The sequence below is a fragment of the Mesoplodon bidens genome (genome assembly GCF_964165515.1).
Source record: "Mesoplodon bidens genome assembly, chromosome: 2".
NCBI classification, from domain to species: domain Eukaryota; kingdom Metazoa; phylum Chordata; class Mammalia; order Artiodactyla; family Ziphiidae; genus Mesoplodon; species Mesoplodon bidens.
Window position 1 is genome coordinate 93840936 of NC_138177.1, and position 18783 is coordinate 93859718.

The window sequence follows — 18783 nt, forward strand, 5'->3', positions numbered from 1 at the left end:
ATTAATTAATGCAGCTTTTGTTTCCAGGTTTAATAATTTATTTGACTATCAATGCCACTATAAAGTCCCAGAAGCTCTTTATGAAATTTGCTATGAGATAGAGTTAGCTGGCGATATTAAGAGAATATGCAAGTTTCTTTAACAAAATGCCAAAAATTGATTGTTGACCAGCTGGGAAAGACCTATGAGATCCTTCCCATAGGTGTACACAAAAGAAATGAATCTATAATTAAATTACAGTTAATCACAGGTGGTTATTTTACAGCAGGTGCTCAACATTGAAAGTGTATCTCTGGACTATTTTTGTTCCAACATGATGCTCAATCCCTGTTGGTTATCTGGAAATATTTCATGGTTAGAAAATTGTTTATTTTATAATGGAAATGTTTTTCATCTATTTGATAAATAAATACAATATTATTTCATATAAACTTTCATATAAATTTAGTGACAATATGCATACTATTATTTTGATATTTTTAAAAGCACAGAAAAATAGTTTAAATATTATTTATCATTTTCATAAGGTCCATTGATATTCAGAAATAATTGTTATTCAAAGACATTAGCAGGAATACATGAAATGATAGCCAAATTTTAAGGATTCTAAATTGTTCAAATTTAGGAAAATTTAATAACTCATATAGTCAATACCTTCAGTGACAGGTATAGGCTTATTCTTATCACATTTCACTTTCAAACAAGTTAATAAAATAAGCAAAATATGCATAACATTGAATTATTGGCACAGTAACCATCACAAGGTATGAAGGGAAGAAAGAGAATAGGTGATTTTTTTACATATTTAAAATTAACACGAACACTCTGTAAACAATAACTTTGCTGAGCGAAGCTGATCCCTCTTCCACATATCATAAATATTAAGCTGATCTGGATACATCTATTTCAGGGTCTAATTATTAAATATCTATTAAATGAAAGATGTTTGGCTTAATGCAATTTATAGTCAGCATTTTTAGTTTTTGGTTATCATTATGGAACTATTAATATTCTACAGTCTTGTAGGTAGCCACTAATTACCCATTTCTTTCATCTCTTTCTGTATGCCCCTCCTAACCCTCTGTTTGGAAAGAAGAGTTGAATACTCCTCTTCCTAACTGCTTTGGCATTGCTTTCTGGCAATATTGTTTTCAATCTGTTATTTTCTGCAGTGATCCAAATAGGTAAATGCCTCATTTTAGGCAGGAAAATACATGGAGTGATAAAGGCAGTGTTGTCTTAGATATGAAGTCTCAGACCTAAGAACACCATCACCACTTGGACTTTGGTCAGACTTGAGTCAAATAAGCAGAAACAAAGGAATCACATCTACAATCAAAACATATAATTCAAAAACTCCAGAGATAAAGTAAAAGATTCACAAAATCAATAAAGACATTTCAAATTAATACTTTGGCAAGGGAAATAAAAAGATTATTATCTGTGTCAGTGTTTGGCCTCTGACCTCCTTTCCCAAAGAAAATATTCTAGTACTTGCTAAACTGCACCATGAACATTCTATTATATGTGCTATTTTTTTCTCACTTCCATTACCACTCAGCCTTTCCACATGTTCTTCCTTCTTTCTGCAGTGACTTCTCCCTACAACCTGTATGTCTCTCCCTGCTTCCTCTATCTCTAATTCCTATAAGCAATACCTCTAATCCCTCAATTATGTCAGTTACAAGTTGCATCAGGGAAGCATTACCAGATAACATCTATCCATGATTCAACCATATGATTTTCCTGTATTCTTGGCCCCTGTCACATATACACAGGTACTGAATAACTTTTTTTTCAAATGAGCAAATATGTTATGCTAAATAGCAACAATTTTGTGTCTTTGACGATTTTTGAATAAAAATATGTCAATTGCTTCCTACCCTTAACTATAGAAGAGAAATACAAAGTAAGAACGCTACATTAGTTGTGAAATAACTGCCACTTGGAAAAACTAAAGGTCTTTAATATATTTTTAATGTGTAGTCACTACCAGCTATGTTGTCAATGTAGAAGATGTGACTCACTTTTTAATCAGAGAAAACCATGACTATTGCTCCATTGAATCTCTGACTGGTGTATAGAAATAAAAATATTATGTACATACACATTTGAATTGGATCCAAAGGTTGAGAAAAGCATAGCTTATCTGACAAATATCTAGTGGTTAGTTTATTGCTTTTGTCATTTCAAAAGCCATTTAGAATGGGCATTTACTACTTTCATTATAAGAATCCTTAGTCTGATGTGTACATTTTACAGTGTAAGTTTTAACAGTAAAAGGCATATATGGAGTCTTTAAGAGATTCAATGCACAAAATTAGTCACCATACTTGAGTGAATTCCATACCTCAAATAAATCTTATATAAAAGCAAATAGATATAATGAGGTCTAACATAACCAATTTCACGTGACCTACATTTTAAAAACATCCCAGTGAGTAACATGCTTTGAAGACAAAGACTATATTTCTTAAAGAGCTACCATGACAACTGATTTCCTATTCGTCAAAATGATGTTTAGATATTTACAGAGTGCATTTTCTAAGGAGTGCCCAATGCTATTAGTAATCATGATATCTGAGCTCTATGAAGGCCTACCCATACATGTGTACTGACAAAATTATTGAGGTATAAATTAATGAAATGTTTTGCCTACATTTTGTAAAATGTTATGGAAATACTCAATTATATATTTCAAATATACTCATTAAAATTGCATTCAAATTTTTAATGAAAAATTCCATGCTTCATGCAATAGAAGCACAAAGAATGTTTAGATAGAACTTCTGTCTTCAGGTGTTTTCATGTGATTAAGTGCAGCAATATTCTGTCTATAGAACCAGGATGGTTACTAAATTAAATCCAAGTGTGTTATGTTAATGGAATTTTAAATGCTAATATTTTGGACACAGTTGATGACATACAGGGCTCAACAAAGAAGGTTCACGTTTCTCTTGAACAATTCCAAAATGAAAAGTTATATGTGTGTTTAATGTGGATGTGTTCACTCTTATACATAAGAGAAATATTGAGTTATAATCTCAATCCCTGATCTTCCTTTACAGAAAACCTTAACTGTATAGAAATATTCTTTACTTGTGTCTTAATGGAAAGCTCACAAATTTATGGCACAATGGACAAATGTTAAGCTGTGATTTTTTACTAAAGAAATCGAACAAATGCTAAATAATTATGAAATTAACATACACATGTAAATTTAGTTCTTCTCTTGAGAAGTAAGATCAGGCTTGAGTCCTTTTTACTAAATATTAATTTTCTGATTTACATACTTATTGCCTTCTTATGCTAAGAGTGACTATCACTGGTCATTTATGACAGCTCTTTCACTGAGGTATGTCTTATAAAAGAGGCTATACTCATGTCTCTACTAAGGCTTGGAAAACAAAAGATAATCTGAGAAGGCCATAGCTTTTAAGTAATTGGTAAAAAAAAAATTCTTTAGGAAAGTGAAAGGCACTGTTACATGTTTATTTTGGGAAATGTTAAGTGAGTTACCTGAGATATGGGGAAGAGAGTGGAAAATGAAAAGATTGAGCAATTTCTTGCATAGACCAATATAAAATTAGATGAAAAATAATTTTTTTCAAAGAGCGTTGGGAAACAATAATATGATAAAAATTATATTCACCAAAACCAGAATTAATTCTGTTAAACATCAGATCAGGGTTGTAAAGAGTAATCTCAAGAAAATCCTATAGGATGTTGAAAAAATATTGGAAATAAAGACAGAGAGATGATAGCTCCTGAGTCTAGACAACAGTGGTGTTATACAGATAATTAATATATCTGAAGAAGAAAATAAAACACATAGAAGAGAACAATTTGAAATGATATAACAGAAAACAAGGAAAATTTCTGTATAAGTATGTTTATGAAAATACAAAAAACAAAATTAAACAAAAGTAGCCATTAAAAGCATATACTTAGAAAGGTATCTTATAAATTAGCATTAACATCATTTTGATATAAAATTAAATCTAAGAAACTTAGTTATGAGTGGTTATAAAATCACATGTACATGTTGAAAATATGCAAACATATAATCTTTAAAAATGATTATCAACAACAAACTGCTGGCCCAAATTAGAAAACTGGATATGTGAGAGGTGGAAAAAAAGTATTTGCTGTCTGCTTTCTTCACTAACAAAGCTGACATGTGGAAAGTGATTCTGACTAGGAAGGGAAAATGTGATTTTTGAAATAAAATAACAAATTAGTTATATAAGAATTATCTTAAAAATGTTTTGAAATAATATCTGAGTGTTATCAGAATTTGACAAGAAGCTGGAATCAGGCATCTTGAGTTTATTTATCTAATCAGCAAAAATAGGTTAAGCTCCTACTGTGTGTCAGGGACTCTGCTAACTGCTGGGAATATAACAGTGAATGAAAGATATATCTTTCCCGTAAACTGAGCAGAAATTTAACTCATTGGAAAAGAATAATTATTCACTTAAAGATTTTTGGCAACATAGAAAAGACAGACAAATTTAGATTCTCACAAGCTGTGTATAAATACTTAAATGTAAACCAAAAAATACAGAAGTATTGAAAGAAAATATACATCTATCTAATTAGGACCCTGATGAAAAAGATTTTTAAAAGTAGCTAGATCCAATTGAATGGAAAATTTTCAGCTATCATAAGAAATTTAAAAGGCAAAAGATTGAAGATAATTTGTACTGGGTTAACTTCCATAATATTTAAATTAATTACAGAAAGGCATTAGAAAGAAATGGTATAACTTAAAAAGAAAACAAATGTTACACAATTAACATTTCGCTAAGATGAAATATAAACAGCTGACACATAAATGCATTCTTGAACTCATTCTATGTGAGAGAAGTAATGATTATGAACTATTGTTTGAAGAACATATAAATAATCCACTCCCAGAGACTTACTGTCTCTTCCCTTTAGATTATGTCAAAGGATCAAATAGCTGTATACCTGGGCCCTATAGTCTTGTACCTGCAAAATTGCTTTCCAGAGTTTTGTTGTCATACCTTTAGCTTGCAGAGATAGTGTGCAAAAGAGCTTTATGGAATCCAATGTACTATTCCATTAGAGATCATGCAAAAAGCTTCAGCATAAGATTTTAAACATCAAATTAATATTGTAATTGAAAGACAAGCTCTAGTGCTAGGCAGCTAGACTCCACCTGGCACCTCATGTGTAGACACCTTATTTAAGAATGCAGGATGAAGAAAGCAGATTTGAGGGATTTACATATGCAGATTGGAGTAGCAAAAGTACCACAATGCCCCCATAGTCTTTGTTTCTCAGGAAGCACTCCTCAGTCTATTACTATTCCTTGGTGTTAAGGACTGTTCTTCCCCTGTACTGTTCTGGTAATGAACAGAGAGGAATTGCACACAGGTCTATGATGATATTTTGTAGTTATGCTTTCTCTCTGATGGCCAACTGTTTTGCCATCTTCTGTTGGTAATTATCTCCTCTCCTTGTCATCCAGGGCAACCATTTTTCTAGGGCTCTCTGTACTAGTGAAGACTGGAAATCTCTTTCCACCTGATCAATGATCATAGTTCTCTCAACATTAGCAAAGGTGATATTGTACAATGGTGTGGGACAGTTGGAGCAGTGTGTTTCCAGTGCAGGCAAAAATGGGCTGCATCGTCTAAAGATAATTTTTAAAAACAGCAATAAAACATACTGAAAATAAGCATACTTTGATTATCATGATGCCCAACAATGCTCAGCATGATTGGTCAGTGATGAAATACTCCTCCCTGTCTGCATAGACCATTTCTCACACCTCCCCATTGGTATGCCACCACCCAAGCCCCAGTAATAATGTGTGCACTGACCTCTCGATGTTTTTTTGTTCTGTTTATTTGAAGCTCCCTTATTTACCTATGGAGAAGGAGCTCCTTTTAAAGTGATCAGCACCTAAGTCAGTAATACCTTTTACTCCAGAGGCTCCTGCTCATCTCTCTGGAAACTTTCTATTCTATGACTCTTCCTTTACTGGAATTTAAACCTATTCTCACCATCTGGCAAGTTAGGGATCCACGTTCCCTAATATAGGTGCCCTTTAGTTGACATGGAAGAAGTTTAGGTGTCCTTCACACAAAGACATACTCTAACTCCTTGAGAATTATGAGACCTTTACACTTCTGGTTTAGTACTTATCTCGGTACTATGGTGCAATTTCAGAGATCATTACAAGTTCCTCAGACAAAGAAACCTACAGGTTTTTTGCTTTTTTTAAAAAAAATTCAATTCATGCTGCTTTTCTTAGATGGAATTCAGGTTTTGAAGTGGTCCCCAAATGGAAAAAAAGGCATCTCTCCCCACAACCCTAAAAATATGGAAATATAAACATGTAATTATTTAAAATGAAAAAAATGTAGGGCTACTTTCTGAGATTAAGAACAAATCTGTTATCTGTTTTGCTATATCTCACAAAAATATCAGTATTCTTCAGTTGCAGGTGAGAGAAACTCAGCTGTCCAACTAGAGTAAACCAAATGAGGATTCATGAATAACATAATTGGGAAATCCAAGGAGTGAAGCTGAGTTCAAGTCCAGCTGTATTCAGAGAGAAAAAGCATGCTAACAACTGTGTCATCAGACCTCTGTTTCTCCGTCTCGTATGTGCTGACAACTTTCTTGGGAAAACTTTTCCTATGTCATGGAAAATATGCCCACTGGTAGATCTAGACCTACACATCCTTTCAGCTAGTGATTCCAAAGTAAAGCCAGTCACCTCTCTTCCAATAAGTAGTAACTTTCCCAGACAGAGTAGTAATTTTTCTTCCTTAGGTTATGTGCCCATTTTTGAAAAAAAAAAAATTGTTGTTGTTAAAGGATAGAAATCTAATTGCTAACACTAAGTCACAGGCCTATGCATGTGGCTGGTGAGGTGGCATTATAATAATGACGACCCCGTCAGATTTGAGCCATCTACTACCAGTCAAAAGTACTTATTTTCCTGTTATCCTTTAGAGCTAGCTTCCTTCTCTTTTCCTTGATAACATTTATCAGTTTCCCAGTATATAACTAGCAGTGTGCTTACTCATTTATCACTATACCAGGATCTTCAAAATAATAACAATAATATTTGTGTTCACCAATCTACATAGGGTCCTGCAGAAGATCTCAGGTACAAAAGGTTCTAAATAAATAATAGTACAGAGTGAATTGTAGTCAGGGTGGTGTTTCTTAACCTGATAAAAATTTACCATTATCTGTGGAAAATTAAAATTTTTTTTGATCTGTTCAGTACACATTCTGAAGCTCCCTTCTATACCTATTAAATCAGAATCTCAGTTCTCTCTCCAATTTTGAAAGAATCCATCTTCATCCACTGATTCTAATATATATGTGACTATGCCAATCTACCTGTTTGTAGTTACTGAAATATTGCTCTATATTGGTTATCTTAAAGTGATTGTAGACTAACAACATTCTTCAATTTAATTTAAATATATAAATGTAAATGTGACTTGACTGTACAAAAGAAAAAAATCAAATTCCTCTGTAGCTCTTTCAGGAGCCAAGTTACTAGGGTGACTCTCTAGAGTCATAAGATAATAAAGAACTATAGTCTTTTTTTTTGCTCATAACATCCTGGTAGTTAATACTGACTACACATCTTTCACTGTGCATGGGAAATCAAAGTACGACCTGTTGAAGCATAACTCTAAGAGGTATACTTTTGAAAGAGTTCCTATGGTTTAATATTAAATACTTTTTCCAGGGTCCTCTGAGTTGCTTCCATTCCTATCCCTATTACATTTCATATACATAGAGTGACCATATAATTTACCTTCTGAACTGGGACACATTTAAGAATGAAAAGGGGCATCATTATGCTGTGAAAGCAGACATAACCAGGACTCTCTCAGGTCACTCTATACATAACAAAGAGGCAGAGTGAGAGGCATCATAAGATTGTATAACATTCTGCGCTCAGTCTTATCTTTAGTTAGTTCATGAATTCTAATACAAAGCTGACATTTCCCATTAAAAATTTAAGATGTACTTTTTATGATTCCAAATTTCATAAATGTTAGATATCAAGAAATCTGTGTTATTTTCAGAGACATGGGGAAGGGAGAAAAAGCAGTGGTATTTTAAGACACTATCCTGGAAAAAACAGAGAAGAAGAAATATCTAAAATATTTGTAAATGTCTATCATTAGAATCTAGCCAATTTTATCCATACTGTCATATCCCTAACAAAGAAGGGAGGGGAAGCAGGGAGAAATAAATTAAAAACTGATGTGTGTATTTCAGTTCACTGAAAATCTGTATGAAATTCGATATTCTCTAAAACTAATAACAGTGCTCTGGTGTAGTATCAGGGCTGAGTCAATTTACTCATTAATAATTCTTCACATTTAACTGATGCTTGGTATATAAATTGACGAAATGAAATTTAACATTATTCTGATGATTAAGTCTTCCAAATTTTGGGGGGTGGAGTCAAGATGGCAGTCTAGGAGGATGTGGAATTTGCATCCTTGCACAACTAGAGCACCTACCAGGCACCGGTGGGGGACCATGGACACCTAAGGGGACGGGAGGAACCCCCAGTGACTGGGTAGGATGTGGGGTGTGGGGGGGGAGTGAGGGGGGAGGAGAAATGGAGGCGGGATGGGACCAGTGTCCTTGATAGGCGGCTGGGGGGAAGGTAAGTGATCCCACACCTGAAGGGGGAAATTGGGAGACCACTGGGAGGGCAGGGGATCAAAAGGGAGCATGGCCAGGCTTCCCCTGCCCACTTCAGCCTCCAACAGCCTGCTGAGATCCTGGGCCTGATCCTCTGCCCACCGAGGCCCGCTCCAGCCCTGTGGGTACTGAGGGAGTGGGAGGGAGGGTATGGGAGGCAAAAGTAAAGGCTGGACCTCCGGGGCTGGCACCCCTGAGGTGTGGCTGGGGGAGGGGAGGAGTTCCTACACCCAGCAGGGCCCACCCACGTTAGGGGTCCAGCAGGGATGGGGAAGACCAGGGGGGAGATGGTGGGGGAGGGGAATGTAGGAACAGAAGGGAAAGCGGCCAGCACTTTCCCTGTCAATGTAGGCACCAGGGAGTCTGTTGGACTTCCGGACCTAATCCTCTTCTTTTGGAGCCTCCCTTCTGCTGTGCAGAGCCCAAGCTCCATGCCTACACCCACACCCAGGGCTCTACCTCCACACTCGGAGAACCCTTCTGAGACCCCCTCCAGTTGAACCAGGCCTAAAATCCACCCACACACCCTCACCCAGGGCCTTACCTCCAAGAACTCCACGCTCCAGAGGCCCTCCTTTCCACGTGCTGCCTCTCCCCTTATGCACAGGTCCTGAGCAGAGGCCCCGCCCCATGCTTGAATGTCAACCCACCTAGGCCCTGCCCCCACAAGGCCTTTTTTGGCTGCGTGGGTCCTGAGCCTAGGCCCCGTGCCACACTCAAATATCACCCCACACCCATGTAGATCCTGCTCCACCCTAAACCCCGCCTAAACTCCACCCCCCATAGCCAAGTTTTTTTAACTTTTTTTCCTCTTTTAGATTGGGGTTCTGTTTTACCTTGTTGTTGATTCATTTATAATTTTATTTTTTTCTAATAAATATTTTATTTTTCTAATTTTGTTTTATTTTTTATACTTTGTTATTGTTCTGCTCCTTTTGGCTTGTTACCTCCCCCTGCCTTTTTTTTTTTTTTCTGTTGTGGCTTTATTTTACCTTGTTGCAGTTGTTACAATTATATTTTTATTTTTCCTAATATGTTTTTTATCTTTCTAATTTTATTTTGTTTTTTATTCTTTGTTATTGTATTGCTCCTTTTTTCTTTTCTTTTTTTAATTTGTTTTTGCCATGACAAATGGCTTGAGGGATCTTGGTTCCCAGGCTGGAGGTTGGGCCTGAGCTCCTGTGGTGGGAGCTTTGAGTCCAAACTGCTGAACTAACAGAGAACCTCAGACCCCAGGGAATATTAATCAGAGTGAGGTCTCCTGGGGGTCCTCATCTCAGCACCAAGACCAAGCTCTATCCAATTACCTGCAAACTCCAGTGCTGGATGCAACTAGTAAGACAGGAATACAGCCCCACCCATCAAAAAAAAAAAAAAGAAATGACAAAAAATTATGTTACAGGCGAAGGAGCAAGGTAAAAACCTACGAGACCAAATAAGTGAAGATGAAATAGGCAACCTACTTGAAAAATAATTCAGAGTAATGATAGTAAAGTGATCCAAAATCTCAGACCAGAATGGAGAAAATACAGGAAACATTTAACGAAGATCTAGAAGAACTAAACAGCAAACAAAGAGTGATGAACAACACAATAACTGAAATTAAAAATACTCTAGAAGGAATCAATAGCAGAATAACTGAGGCAGAAGAATGGATAAGTGAGCTGGAAGATAAAATGGTGGAAATAACTTCCATGGAGCAGAATAAAGAAAAAAGAATAAAAAAAATTGAGAACAGTCTCAGAGACCTCTGGGACAACATTAAAGGCACCAACATTCAAATTATAGGTGTCCCAGAAGAAGTTGAGAAAAAAAAAGGGTCTGAGAAAATATTTGCAGAGATTACAGTCAAAAGCTTCCCTAACATGGCAAAGGAAAAAGTCAATCACGTCCAGGAGGCACAGAAAGTCCCATACAGGATGAACCCAAAGAGAAACATGACGAGACACATATTAATCAAACTATCAAAAATTAAATACAAAGAAAAAATGTTAAAACAGCAAGGGAAAAGCAATAAATAACATACAAGGGAATCTCCATACGGTTAACAGCTGATCTTTCAGCAGAGACTGCAAGTCAAAAGGGAATTGCAGGACATATTTAAAGTGATGAAAGGGAAAAACTTACAACCAAGATTACCCAACAAGGATCTCATTCAGATTCGATGGAGAAATCAAAAGCTTTACAGACAAGCAAAATCTATGATAATTCAGCACCACCAAACCAGCTTTACAACAAATACTAAAGGAACTTCTCTAAGTGGGAAATGCAAGAGAAGAAAAAGACCCACAAAACCAAACCCAGATTAATTAAGAAAATGGTAATAGGAACATACATATTGATAATAACCTTGAATGTAAATGTTTGAAATGCTCCAACCAAAAGACACAGACTGGCTGAATGGATACAAAAACAAGACCCTTATATATGTTGTCTACAAGAAACCCACCTCAGACCTAGGAACACACACAGAATCAAAGTGAGGGGATGGAAAAAGATATTCCATGCAAATGGAAATCAAAAGAAACCTGGAGTAACAATACTCATATCAGATAAAAAAAACTTTAAAATAAAGACTGTTACAAGAAATAAGGAAGGACACCACATATTGATCAAGGGATCAATTCAAGAAAAACATAACAATTATAAATAATTATGCACCCAAGATAGGAGCACCTCAATACATAAGACAAATGCTAACAGCCAAAAAGGAGAAATTGACAGTAACACAATAATAGTGGGGGAATTTAACACCCCACTTACACCAATAGAAATATCTTCCAGACAGAAAATAAATAAACACAAGCTTTAAATTACACAATAGATCAGATAGACTTAATTGATATTTTTAGGTCATTCCACCCAAAAGCAGAAGAATACCCTTTCTTCTCATGTGTACACGGAACGTTCTCCAGAATAGATCACATTTTGGATCAAAGAACAAACATTGGAAAATTTAAGAAAATTGAAATCATATCAAGCATCTTTTCCAACCACAACACTATGAGATTAGAAATCAATTACAGGAAAAAAAAAACAGTAAAAACAGAAGTATATGAAGGCTAAACTGTGCACTGCTAAATAACCAGGAGATCACTGAAGAAATCAAAGAGGAAATAAAAAAATACCTAGAAAAAAATGACAGGGAACACGTGATGGTCCAAAACCTATGGGATGCAGCAAAATCATTACTAAGAGGGAAGCTCATAGCAATTCAAGCTCACCTCAAGAAACAGGAAAGATCTCGAATAAACAATCTAACCTTACACCTAAAGCAACTAGAAAATGAAGAACAAGAAAACCCAAAAGTAGTAGAAAGAATGAAATCATAAAGATCAGAGCAGAAATAAATGAAATAGAAACAAAGAAAACAGTAGCAAAGATCAATAAAACTAAAAGCTGGTTCTTTGAGATAAGCAAAATTGATAAACCTTTACCCAGACTCATCAAGAAAAATAGGGAGAGGACTCAAATCAATAAAATTAGAAATAAAAAAGGAGAGATTACAACTGACACCACAGAAATACAAAAGATCATAAGAGACTACTACAAACAACTCTATGCCAATAAAATGGAGAACCTGGAAGAAATGGACAAATTCTTGGAAAAGTACCACCTTCCAAGACTGAACCAGGAAAAATTAGAAATTATAAACAGACCAATAACAGATAATGAAATTGAAACTGTAATTAAAAATCTTCCAACACACAAAATTCCAGGACCAGGTGCCTTCACAGGTGAATTCTATCAAACATTTAGAAAAGAGTTAACACCTATCCTTCTCAAACTCTTCCAAAAAATTGTGGAGGCAGAAACACTCCCAAACTCGCTCTACAAGGCCACCATCACCTTGATACCAAAACCAGAGAAAGACATCACAAAAAAAGAAAATCATAGAACAATATCACTCATGAACATAGATGCAGGAGTCCTCAAGAAAATACTAGCAAACAGAATCCAACTGCACATTCAAAGGATCATACACCATGATCAAGTGGGGTTTATTCCAGGGATGCAAAGATTCTTCAATATGCACAAATCAATCAATGTGATACACCATATTAAGAGATTAAAAAATAAAAACCATATGATCATCTCAATAGATGCAGAAAAAGCTTTTGACAAAATTCAACACGAGTTTATGATAAAAACTCTTTAGAAAGTGAGCATAGAGGGAACCTACCTCAACATAATAGGGGCCATATATGACAAACCCACAGCAAACAACATTCTCAATGGAGAAAAACTGAAAGCATATCCTCTAAGATCAGGAACAAGACAAGGATGTCCACTCTTGCCACTATTATTCAACATAGTATTGGAAGTCCTAGCCATAGCAATCAGAGAGGAAAAAGAAATAAAAGGAATACACATTGGAAGAGAAGTAAAACTGTCACTGTTATCAGGTGACATGACACTATACCTAGAAAATCCTAAGCATGCCACCCGAAAACTACTAGAACTAATGAATTTGGTAAGGTTGCAGGATACCAAATTAATGCACAGAAAACACTTGCATTCTTATACACTAACAATAGAAGATCAGAAAGAGAAAGTAAGGAAACAATCCCATTTACCATCACAAGAAAAAGAATAAAATACCTAGGAATAAGCCTACCTAAGGAGGCAAAAGACCTTTCTGCAGAAAACTATAAGGCACTGATGAAAGAAATCAAAGATAACATAATCAGATGGAGAGATATACCGTGCTTCTGGATTGGAAGAATCAAAATTGTGAAAATGACTATACTACCCAAAGAAATCTACAGGTTCAATTCAATCCCTATCAAATTACCAAGGGCATTTTTCACAGAACTAAAACAAAAAAATCTCACAATTTGTATGGAAACACAAAAGGCCCTGAATAGCCAAAGCAATCTTGAGAAAGAAAAATGGAGGTGGAGAAATCAGGCTCCCTGACTTCAGATTATACTACAAAGCTACAGTGATCAAAACAGTATGGTACTGGCACAAAAACAGAAATATAGATCAATGGAACAAGATAGAAAGCCCAGAGATAAACCCATGCACATATGGTCACCTTAGCTTTGACAAAGGAGGCAAGAATATACAATGGAGAAAAGACAGCCTCTTCAATAAGTGGTGCTGGGTAAAAGCTACATGTAAAAGAAAAAAATTAGAACACTCCCTAACACCATAGACAAAAATAAACTCAAAATGGATTAAAGACCTAAATATAAGGCCAGACACTATAAAACTCTTAGAGGAAAACATAGGCAGAACACTCTATGACATAAACCACAGCAGATCTTTTTTGACCCACATCCTAGAGTAATGGAAATAAAAACAAACAAATGGGACCTAATGAAACAAAAGCTTTTGCACAACAGGGGAAACCATAAACAAGATGAAAAGACAACCCTCAGAATGGGAGAAAATATTTGCAAATGAAGAAACTGAGAAATGATTAATCTCCAAAATATACAAGCAGCTCATGCAGCTAAATATCACAAAAACAAACAACCTAGTCCAAAAATGGGTGGAAGACCTAAATAGACATTTCTCCAAAGAAGACATACAGATGACCACAAATGCATAAAAAGATGCTCAACATCACTAATCATTAGAGAAACGCAAACCAAAACCAAAATGAGGTATCACCTCACACCGGTCAGAATGGTCAGCATCAAAAAATCTACAAACGATAAATGCTGGAGAGGGTGTGGAGAAACGGGAATCCTCCTGCACTGTTGGTGGGAATGTAAATGGATACAGCCACTATGGAGAACAGTTTGGAGGTTCCTTAAAAAACTAAAAATAAAACTACCATATGACCCAGCAATCCCACTTCTGGGCATATCCCTGAGAAAACCATAATTCAAAAAGAGTCATGTGCCACAATGTTCTTTGCAGCTCTATTTATAATAGCCAGGACATAGAAGCAACCTAAGTGTCCATTGACAGATGAATGGATATAGAAGATGTGGCACATATATATAATGGGATATTACTCAGCCATAAAAAGGAATGAAATTGGGTCATTTGTAGAGACGTGGATGCACCTAGAGACTGTCATACAGAGTGAAGTAAGTCAGAAGGAGAAAAACAAATACCATATGCTAACACATATATATGGAATTTTAAAAAGTGATACTAATGAACATAGTGGCAGGGCAGGAATAAAGATACAGACGTAAAGAACAGACTTGAGGGCACAGGAGGGAAGGGGAAGCTGGGATGATGTGAGAGAGTAGCACTGACATTTATACACTACCAAATAGAAAATGTATGGCTAGTGGGAAGCTGCTGCATAGCACAGGTAGATCAGCTCATTGCGTTTTGACGACCTAGAGAGATAGGATAAGGAGGGTGGATGGGAGGCTCAAGAGGGAGGGGATATGGGGATATATGTATACATATAGCTGATTCACTTTTTTGCACAGCAGAAACTATCACAACATTGTAAATCATTTATACTCCAATAAAGATGTGAAAAAAAGTCTTCCAAATGTTGTACATGGTTATATTAATTATTATTATTTTTATGAAATCCACTAAAATGCCATTATGTTAATATCTACTATAATAAACAGCATATGGTAATGCAAATGACCATAGAAGAAATATTAATTTAATAATTATAAACTACTAGTTGGTTTTGTAACTACTTGGGCTTTTATTTCATATAATAAAATATCATTATTAAAATTTTGGTGTCATTTTTAAAATGTGCTTTAAAATGAAATTATATTAAGATAATCATTTGCAGACATAAGACCTTCTGTAAAACACTTAGTACTGTGACTGGCCCATAGAGATCACTTATTAAATTTAACTATAATTATTTTCATTTTCTTTACCTGCTACTTCCTGAATTTAACAACAGCAACAAGCAACAGATTAACCCAGAGAAGAATACATCCAAATAAAATATTGCTTTTGTTTGAAAATGGCAATAAAATGCAAATTATAAAAAATGAGCTTTGAAATAAATGTTATTAATTATGTCCAGTGCCATATGTTTCTATGATAAAGTTATTGTTGACTTTACTTGGTTTCTAATCAAGGAGTCTGTCATTTGATACTAGCATCAGAATTCTTAATGTGAAATCTGACTGCCACTCTGTTTTTAAGTTTTGAATTTTGTTATTTTTCCCCTTATGCTTCTTTGTAGCCCAACAAAACACATATATGCCATGAAGTGAATGAAAAATCAAATTTTGTAATACAAAGTTGATGCTCTGGGAGTACAAATATTAATAAAAATATTTTTTAAAGAATTTTAAGAATTTGGATGTTGTTCATTCTAATGATAACACAATACCTGGTTCTTGAGATTATCAATGAAGCTGGTATAAATTTGAGTATATATCCCTCCAATGTCTTAGTTAAGTTATAGCATAAATGGCAGAACTACAAAAGTGAAACGATATTCTCACTAATTATATTGTCTAAGAAGTTGATGGGACAATATCACTCTCATATTTATGAGAAAAGAAGGAGAAAAAGAATCATTTATGTTCTTTAAACATAAATAACATTCTTGAACTATGAGGTCACTTCACAATTATTTGTGGAATTATCAGGACACCAAAGACTGATATACTTGAAATATATAGAATTAGACACATTTGGACACCTATAAAAATATAAAATATGATTTATAAAACCTCCTTTTTTTCTGAAAGAAATAAAATTCTTATCCGAACTTAAGAGCCTGTAAACTTATGTTTTCTTCTCACAATTATACAAACACTTTTCCTGATCATTATAGTGTGTAAGAAAGAGCCTATATGTATGTGTGTATGATTGTCTACTCAATATATTATGGTATAATAAGTTAGATGCTGAACAGTGAAGTCAAGAATATATGAATAGATATGGCACAGAGACCTGAACAAGCTGAAGTTAGATTTGTACATTTGGCAATAGCAATGGACCTAAATTTTCAATAGACCCAAATACAAGCAAACATTTAGTCGATCTGAACGACAAAGAATTTCAAGTGCAGGTTAATATTAACTGTAGAGTTTAATGTGTATACTTGGTATTTTGATGAAAACTAATGTTCTAATTTGTATTAGACAGGTCCTTTCTTTCCCTTAAACTGTGGAAATAAACATTTTCAAAGACTGGAAGAATTGAGGTTGATATATGGTAAAAATAAAATGTATCTTATGCAAAACTGTGATTTAATCTGCTTACTTTGTTCACTAAATAATAACTGACAAATTAGTTATTTAGGAATTATCTTAAAAATGTTTTGGAATTAACTTTAATTGCTGATACTAATGGCAATCAAAATCAAGGAAAAATTTTTCTCATAATGGAAGAGCAACAATTAAGGTTAAAAATATTATTGTAATAGAAATTTCTTACATTTCTCTTAGGTTTAGAAATTTTAACTTTATAGTTAAGCTAAAGTAAAAGTTTAGGAAGGATAACTTAGAGCCAAACATGTTTTTTTCCTAGTTGGTCAAAAAAGCAAGTAGATGTTATATACATATAAGTTAATTAGCATGTAATTTATTACTATTCAATACAATATATATGACAGTATTTTGGTGCCGTTTCCACTAGTCAACATGGGCTGCCATAACGAAATATCATACAATGTACTTAAACAACAGAGATTAATTTTCTCAGAGTTCTGGAGGCTGGAAGTCCGAGATCATGCTGCCAGCATGGTCAGGTTCTGGTGAAGGCTCTCTTTCCGGCTTGCACATTTTCTGGCTGTGTCCTCCCATGGTGAAGACAGCCAGCTCTCTGGTGCCTCTCTTGCAAGGGAATTGATCCCATCATGAAAACCCACTCTCATGACCTCATCTAAAGCTAATTACCTCCCAAAGACTCCATCTCCAAATACGATCACATTGGGGGTTAGGGCTTCAACTTATGAATTTGGGAGGAACACAGTTCAGTAAACAGTGCTGTGTATGTAGTTCATATGTAAGATTACCATAAAATTTATGCTCCAAATTGGAATACTTTTTGACACAAGAAATGGGTGTTGTTAATAATCATAACAAGTTAACAGTTGCAAACTTGGACATTCAGGCAAATAAATAGCTGATTATTCTCTTATATGTTACTCCACTGTACTTAAGAACAGAAATCACTTTTTCAGTTTAATATGTCTGCTAAGATTTTTGCCTGACAGTCTAGAGTACCTAGTACTGTTAAAGTCTCTCTAAACAGAAAGCAAATATTGTTTTTGTATATAGTAGAAAAGGGTAAATGTAAAGGGAGCATTAGTTGAGGGTTCATGTTAGGCATGGTGCTACATGTTTTATAAACATTCTGAACTAGGGATATAGGTCATGATATCTATACACTCTCAGTTTCTACTTATAGTGTAGCATAGAAAACCAATATTGGTTAAGATTATGGATTATGAGAATACACTGCATAGTTTAAATCATAGCTCTACATCTTACTATGCAACATTATTCAAAATACTATGGAATCTTGGTGAAGTACCATCATTTTTCTGGGCTTCAGTTTCCTTATTTCCAACATATAGATACTATAGTGTGTGTGTGTGTGTGTGTAAGTGTGAGTGTATGCATGCTTAAAAGAGAGCTTGATGTATGAAATATGTGTTTACTATAAATACTATTTTTGTTTCCCATCTTTCCGGGCACAGCTGTAGGTAGTCATCCTTTGTTGTGTTTTGTTTCACCACACAGTGCCTCTAACCGCAGTTAATTTTTCGGTTCCTTTTATGTGGTCTGGCTTGAAAAGAAAAGCTGAACCAATTAGTTTCTTAGGAATAAACAAGAAAATGCTTGTGGATTTTAAGTGGATGCTTAACAGCACATTCCAGATTATAACGTAATATATAAACATCATTGTCTTAGAGTCCTTTTACACAGAATCATGTTTCTTTGTGGAACTTATACATAAATGGAGCCAATTAAAAATACATTAATCCTTGGGTAGAATTATCATTGTAATTCATTTGTATCAATAAATATACACATATAGCTGACTGAAACATTTCTACTTTCACAATATTGTTATCGTTGTTAATACTTTGAAATGTAGAAAAGTTAAATACAGAAGCTTTGTATATGTAGATCCATTGTCTCAAAATACAAA